This window comes from Oncorhynchus tshawytscha, linkage group LG32 (assembly GCF_018296145.1).
Source record: "Oncorhynchus tshawytscha isolate Ot180627B linkage group LG32, Otsh_v2.0, whole genome shotgun sequence".
Taxonomy (NCBI): Eukaryota; Metazoa; Chordata; class Actinopteri; order Salmoniformes; family Salmonidae; genus Oncorhynchus; species Oncorhynchus tshawytscha.
Window position 1 is genome coordinate 675,137 of NC_056460.1, and position 7,726 is coordinate 682,862.

Below are 7,726 nucleotides of genomic sequence, written 5' to 3' on the forward strand. Positions count from 1 at the left end.
AGTCTGACAGTTTTGTGGGCTTTCCTCTGACACCGTCTATTATTTTGGTACTGGATGGCAGGAAGCTTGGCCACAGTGAAGTACTGGGCCGTTCGCACTACCTTCTGTAGCGCCTTACGGTCAGATGCCGAGCAGTTGCCATACCAGGCGGTGATGTAACCGGTCAGGATGCTCTCGATGGTGCAGCTCTATTACCTTTTGAGGATCTGAGGACTAATGCCAAATCTTTTCAGTCTCCTAAGGGGGAAAAAGGTTTTGTTGTGCCCTCTTCACGACTGTTTTGGTATATACCCAAGCAGGTGATTAAAATATGAACTGAGGTCCACACTCCAGTCCAGTTTATGGTGGTAATGCACCTTAAAGTTGGTTGCCAACCACCATATAAACTCCAAAGAAGAAAAAGAAGCCTGAAGGAAGGAGAAATGACGTGAAACCAATTTGGTTTACCGTTTGGGGCGTCGTGACAGGTTACCTATTTTGATGTGATATGAAAATATTATTTGAAATGATTTTGATGTGATATGAAAATATTGTGTGAAATGATTTTGATGTGATAATGAAGTATTATTTGAAATTATTGATGTTATATGAAAGTATTGTGTGAAATGATTTTGATGTGATATGAAAGTATTATGTGAAATGATTTTGATGTGATATGAAAGTACAGCGATTTATGTTTCTAGAAATGTATTGCAATTGAGAATCAATTCACAATAAGATGTTATATTGGACTATTTTAGCTGTCAGAGCCAGTCTACCTCTGAAAATAACATACAGTCCTTGGACCTTGAGGAGTAACAGGGGCAGCAATCAGCAGTAGAAACAATAACAAAGTGTACTCCTTGCCTGTTTCAGTAAAAAGCTGAGGGATGGGGCTGGAGAAATACAACCCTCCATGGTATCAACATTATAGTTTTAACCATGTTTTAAGGATATACAGTGTTTGTTTATATTTACTGACAAACATTGGAGTAAAAAAATCGTATATTTTGGGTACTAATGGGGTACGACAGTTGAACTACGCTCATGAGGCATTTATAAGTGAATTCTTAAAGAAACAGATGGATACATATCATTAATGTATAAGTCCCAAAATGGATGTAACAACTGCTGATTGCCCCTCTAAGACTACATATTGGGCTAATCTAATAGGAGATATTGAGGACTACAGTATTTCAGGCATTGTCATTGGATGCATTTGATCAATTGTTAATGTTTTGTTGATGGTCCACTCTTGATGTTCTACACCTTACTGTGTAGCTTCAGCCATTCCTACAGAACAACATTAAAGTGTAGAACCCCTTTACTGCATATTGGTTCAACGACTGCAGAGACGGTACTTACTGGTGTTAAACAGATCTCCAACCTCCTCTTCTTCCTCCAATGTGACAGTCATCTCCCCCTCTTTCACTCAAAAAAAAAAAACTGCATCCTCTTCTTTCACTGACACGTCTTTCTCTTCTTCTTTCACTTGTAACAGACTCACCCTCTACTTGTTTGTTTTTGTATTGTAACAGCCTCCTCTTCCTCCTCTTTGACGAGAGTTACTTTCTCCGTCCAGCAGACCTCCTCTTCTTTATCAGGAGGAGAGTAGCTTAGTGAACTCATAGTCCGGGATGTTAGCTAGCTAGCATTAGCTACTAGCCTAGTTCTAAGCTAACTTAGCAAACCAACTAGCTGACAAACAACTTAAATATATAATTAAATGGCCCAACAAGTGCATATAACAGACGTGTGTTTAATACACAGCGACTAATATACACCAAAACAGTGTAAAGGGAACAGTGTAAAGGGAAGTTATCTTAATGATCACCTTTAACCCTCCTCAGCTCTTCTGGTCTTAGCAAGATTACTACCATATTTTCTAAGGTATTTGGGCACCTCAAATTTAAAGAGCTCCCAGTTCTTGCAATAAGATTTTTCTTCACAAACCCTTTCCCAAAAGTGTGAGAGCAGATCTTTAACCTCAAATTTAACTATATCATTATTTAATAATGAGATATTTAGCTTCCAGTAGGATGTTCTACCAAGGTTCGTATCAGGGGTAAATATTTTGATATCAATGTAAATAGCCCTATGGTCTGTGAGGGGAGTAGTACAAATATTTGTAGTAACACACTCACTATCAATACATTTGGATATAAGCCAAAAATCTATTCTGGATTGTCTGGAACCTGTTTTGTTACTCCAAGTGAATGATCTTTCGGCCGGAAACCTCTCTCTCCATATATCAGTAAGATCAAACTTTTCCATAAAAAGTATTAAACCCAAATTCTGATTGGTTGGCCTACCTGGGGGCCATCTATCAGTTGAATTACCTATTGTAATGTTAAAGTCCCCTCCTATCAATAATAACGAATTGGGAAATTTAGATAACCAATGAAGTATATGTTTCTCTATCGATTCAAGCAACTCATCATTCTCATGTTTGGTGTGGAACCTGTAGAAGTTTACAGTAATGAGTGTAATGTCATTGTAACTGATCATTCTCATGTTTGGTGTTGAACCTGTAGAAGTTTACAGTAATGAGCGTAATGTCATTGTAACTGATCATTCTCATGTTTGGTGTTGTACCCATAGAGGTTTACAGTAATGAGCGTAATGTAATTGTAACTCATCATTCTCTTGTTTGGTGTTGAACCCGTAGAAGTTTACAGTAATGAGCGTAATGTCATTGTAACTGATCACAAGACAAATAAAGTGACCAAAGGGGTCACATTCCGAGTGTAGAATATTACCACCAAAGGTATTTTTCATTGTAGTGACACCAGCGGAGCATTCAGATCCATGGGAAAGCCAAATATCGTTGCCCCACTGACCTCCAGAAGTTGGCATCAGCCGAAATTGAGTGAGTCTCTTGAAAAAAGCACAAATCTGTTCGAAATTGTTTAGCAAATAAAAATAAGGCCTTGCGCTTCACATTGTTTCGTAACCCCCTAGCATTAAGAGAAACTATAGACAAAGACAAAACAACAAAGATTATATAAAAGTATAAACTGTAGTAGGATGAGTCAAAGACGTAGAAGCAGTGAACCTAAACGATAAGGAACCGAGATCTGCACCATTTAAGTAAATTTAAAGTGAAAATGGCTTATTCCATAACCTTTGAGCTAGTTATCTGGCTTTGAAATTCAACTCAACTGAAAATTATGTTCAAGACCAAACCAAGGGTTCTTGTAGTAAGAGAGACTAAAATCTGGAACTATTCTGAGAAATAAAACAACAAATAATAATTTAAATAAAAGGGTACCTACTATTTTAAGTTCATATGAAAACTGATCATAAAATAATTTAATAAAAAATGTTTTACTTATAAACGTTCCTAAGAAATTGCGTTCCTTTTAGAAATAAGTATTAATAACTAAATAGAGCAATAACCGTGTAAAGTCAGAGCAGACCTGTATGGCCTTTAAAACAGTATCTTAGTTACTGTATACATAAAACATAAATACAGCTTTCAATCTTTTTTGTAAGTTTGCAAACAAAATACATCTTCTGGTCATACAAGAACAAACTAATAAATTGAAGTACCTGAGTATTCCTGAAAAATAGTCACCTGATGCTTGTTAGGTCAACAACATAAGGAAAATGAGAATACCATGGCTGAAACCATCAACCTGTTCCTTCTGGTGAGATTTTAGGGAGGAATATGGATTTCTGAACCGTTGATGAAGCCTCGTCCTCCGACGAAGTAAGCAGCCTAGCTATAGGGTGCAGGGTATTAGTATTAGTATTAGCTATAAGGTGTAGGGTATTAGTATTAGCTATAGGGTGTAGGGTATTAGTATTAGCTATAGGGTGTAGGGTGTTACTATTAGTATTAGCTATAGGGTGTAGGGTATTAGTATTAGCTATAGGGTGTAGGGTGTTACTATTAGTATTAGCTATAGGGTGTAGGGTATTAGTATTAGCTATAGGGTGTAGGGTATTAGTGTTAGTATTAGCTATAGGGTGTAGGGTATTAGTATTAGTATTAGCTGTAGGGTATTAGTATTAGCTATAAGGTGTAGGGTATTAGTATTAGCTATAAGGTGTAGGGTATTAGTATTAATTATAGGGTGTAGGGTATTAGTATTAGCTATAGGGTGTAGGGTATTAGTGTTAGCTATAGGGTGTAGAGTATTAGTATTAGCTGTAGGGTGTAGGCTATTACTATTAGCTGTAGGGTATTAGTATTAGCTATAGGGTGTAGGGTATTAGTATTAGCTATAGGGTGTAGGGTATTAGTATAAGCTGTAGGGTGTAGGCTATTACTATTAGCTGTAGGGTATTAGTATTAGCTATAAGGTGTAGGGTTTTAGTATTAGCTATAAGGTGTAGGGTATTAGTATTAGCTACAGGTGTAGGGTATTAGTATTAGCTATAAGGTGTAGGGTTTTAGTATTAGCTATAAGGTGTAGGGTATTAGTATTAGCTACAGGTGTAGGGTATTAGTATTAGCTATAGGGTGTAGGGTATTAGTATTAGCTATAGGGTGTAGGCTATTAGGTGTTAGTATTAGCTATAGGGTGTAGGGTATTAGTATTACTATTAGCTATAAGGTGTAGGCTATTAGTATTAGCTGTCGGGTATTAGCTATAGGATGTAGGGTATTAGTATTAGCTACAGGGTGTAGGCTATTAGGTATTAGTATTAGCTATAGGGTGTAGGGTAGTATTATTAGCTATAGGGTGTTGGGTATTAGTATTAGCTATAAGGTGTAGGGTATTAGTATTGGCTATAGGGTGTAGGGTATTAGTATTAGTATTAGCTATAAGGTGTAGGGTGTAGGTTATTAGTATTAGCTATAATGTGTAGGGTATTAGTATTAGCTATAAGGTGTAGGGTATTAGTATTAATTATAGGGTGTAGGGTATTAGTGTTAGCTATAGGGTGTAGGGTATTAGTATGAGCTGTAGGGTGTAGGCTATTACTATTAGTATTAGCTGTAGGGTATTAGTATTAGCTATAGGATGTAGGGTATTAGTATTAGCTATAAGGTGTAGGGTATTAGTATTAGCTATAGGGTGTAGGGTGTTACTATTAGTATTAGCTATAAGGTGTAGGGTATTAGTGTTAGTATTAGCTATAAGGTGTAGGGTATTAGTAATAGTATTAGCCATAGGGTGTAGGGTATTAGCTACAGGGTGTAGGGTATTAGTATTAGCTATAGGGTGTAGGCTATTAGGTATTAGTATTAGCTATAGGGTGTCGGGTATTAGTTTTAGCTATAGGGTGTTGGGTATTAGTATTAGCTATAAGGTGTAGGGTATTAGTATTAGCTATAGGGTGTAGGCTATTAGTATTAGCTGTAGGGTATTAGTGTTAGCTATAGGGTGTAGGCTATTAGGTATTAGTATTAGCTATAGGGTGTCAGGTATTAGGTATTAGTATTAGCTATACGGTGTAGGGTATTAGATTTTGTCTTAGCTATAGGGTGTAGGCTATTAGGTATTAGTATTAGCTATAGGGTGTAGGGTATTAGGTATTAGTATGAGATATTGAGTGTAGGGTATCATATTTTATTGGTCATGGTCACGTGTTTAGCAGATGTTATTGCGGGTGTTGTGAAATGCTTGTGGTTTTAGCTCCGATAGGGCAGTAATTTCACAATATGTACCCAATTCACACAAATCTATGTATTCAAATCTAGGTTTCTCTGTAGACATGATCCATCCCACCAGAGGGTGGAGGGGCACCTGAATCAGTGGTTTTTACCAGATAGACACCTGCAGACACACAGTATAGTGCCTCCCATGTACTCTCCTAATATTGGATTTTTCTATACCACGTATCACATGACTGTGCAAAACTGCCAGCGGTAGAAAACTCTGCCAGCGGCAGATAACTCTACCAGGAGTATACAGTGCATTAGATGCTATAAGGTAGGGTATTAGTATTAGCTATTGGGTGTAGGCTATTAGTATTAGTATTAGCTATATGGTGTAGGGTATTAGTATTCCCTGATTCACCTCTACACAGACGACACCATTCTATATACTTCCGGCCCGTCCTTGGACACTGTGCTATCTAACCTCCAAACGAGCTTCAATGCCATACAACACTCCTTCCGTGGCCTTCCAACTGCTCTTAAACGCTAGTAAAACCAAATGCATGCTTTTCAACCGTTCGCTGCCTGCACCCACACGCCTGACCAGCATCACCACCCTGGATGGTTCTGACCTTGAATATGTGGACATCTATAAGTACCTAGGTGTCTGGCTAGACTGTAAACTCTCCTTCCAGACTCATATCAAACATCTCCAATCGAAAATCAAATCAAGAGTCTGCTTTCTATTACGCAACAAAGCCTCCTTCACTCACGCCACCAAACTTACCCTAGTAAAACTGACTATCCTACCAATCCTCGACTTTGGCGATGTCATCTACAAAATTGCTTCCAACACTCTACTCAGCAAACTGGATGCAGTGCCATCCGTTTTGTCACTAAAGCACCTTATACCACCCACCACTGCGACTTGTATGCTCTAGTCGGCTGGCCCTCGCTACATATTCGTCGCCAGACCCACTGGCTCCAGTCCATGCTAGGTAAAGCTCCGCCTTATCTTAGTTCACTGGTCACGATGGCAACAGCCATCCGTAGCACGCGCTCCAGCAGGTGTATCTCACTGATCATCCCTAAAGCCAACACCTCATTTGGCCGCCTTTCGTTCCAGTTCTCTGCTGCCTGTGACTGGAACGAATTGCAAAAATCGCTGAAGTTGGAGACTTTTATCTCCCTCACCAACTTCAAACATCTGCTATCTGAGCAGCTAACCGATCGCTGCAGCTGTACATAGTCTATTGGTAAATAGCCCACCCATTTTCACCTACCTCATCCCCATACTGTTTTTATTTATTTACTTTTCTGCTCTTTTGCACACCAATATCTCTACCTGTACATGTCCATCTGATCATTTATCACTCCAGTGTTAATCTGCAAAATTGTAATTATTCGCCTACCTCCTCATGCTTTTTGCACACAATGTATATAGACTCCCCTTTTTTTTCTACTGTGTTATTGACTTGTTAATTGTTTACTCCATGTGTAACTCTGTGTTGTCTGTTTACACTGCTATGCTTTATCTTGGCCAGGTCGCAGTTGCAAATGAGAACTTGTTCTCAACTAGCCTACCTGGTTAAATAAAGGTGAAAATAAAAAATAAATAAAAAAATTAGCTGTAAGGTGTAGGGTATAAGTATTAGCTAAATGGTGTAGGGTATTAGTATTAGCTGTAAGGTGTAGGGTATTAGTATTAGTAGAAGGTATTGGGTGTAGGCTATTAGTATTAGTTATAGGGTGTAGGGTATTAGTATTAGCTATATGGTGTAGGGTATTAGTATTAGTATTAGCTATTCGGTGTATGCTATTAGTATTAGTTATATGTGGTAGGGTATTAGTATTAGCTATATGGTGTAGGGTATTAGTATTAGCTATATGGTGTCGGGTATAAGTATTAGCTATATGGTGTAGGGTATTAGTATTAGTATTAGCTATTGGGTGTAGGCTATGAGTATTAGTTGTAGGGTATTAGTATTAGCTATAAAGTGTAAGGTATTAGCTATAGGGTGTTGGTTATTAGTATTAGCTATAGGGTGTTAGTATTAGCTATAGGGTGTAGGGTATTAGTATTAGCTATAGGGTATTAGTGTTAGTATTAGCTATAGGGTGTTGGTTATTAGTATTAGCTATAGGGTGTAGGGTATTAGTATTAGTTTTAGCTATAGGGTGTAGGGTATTAGTATT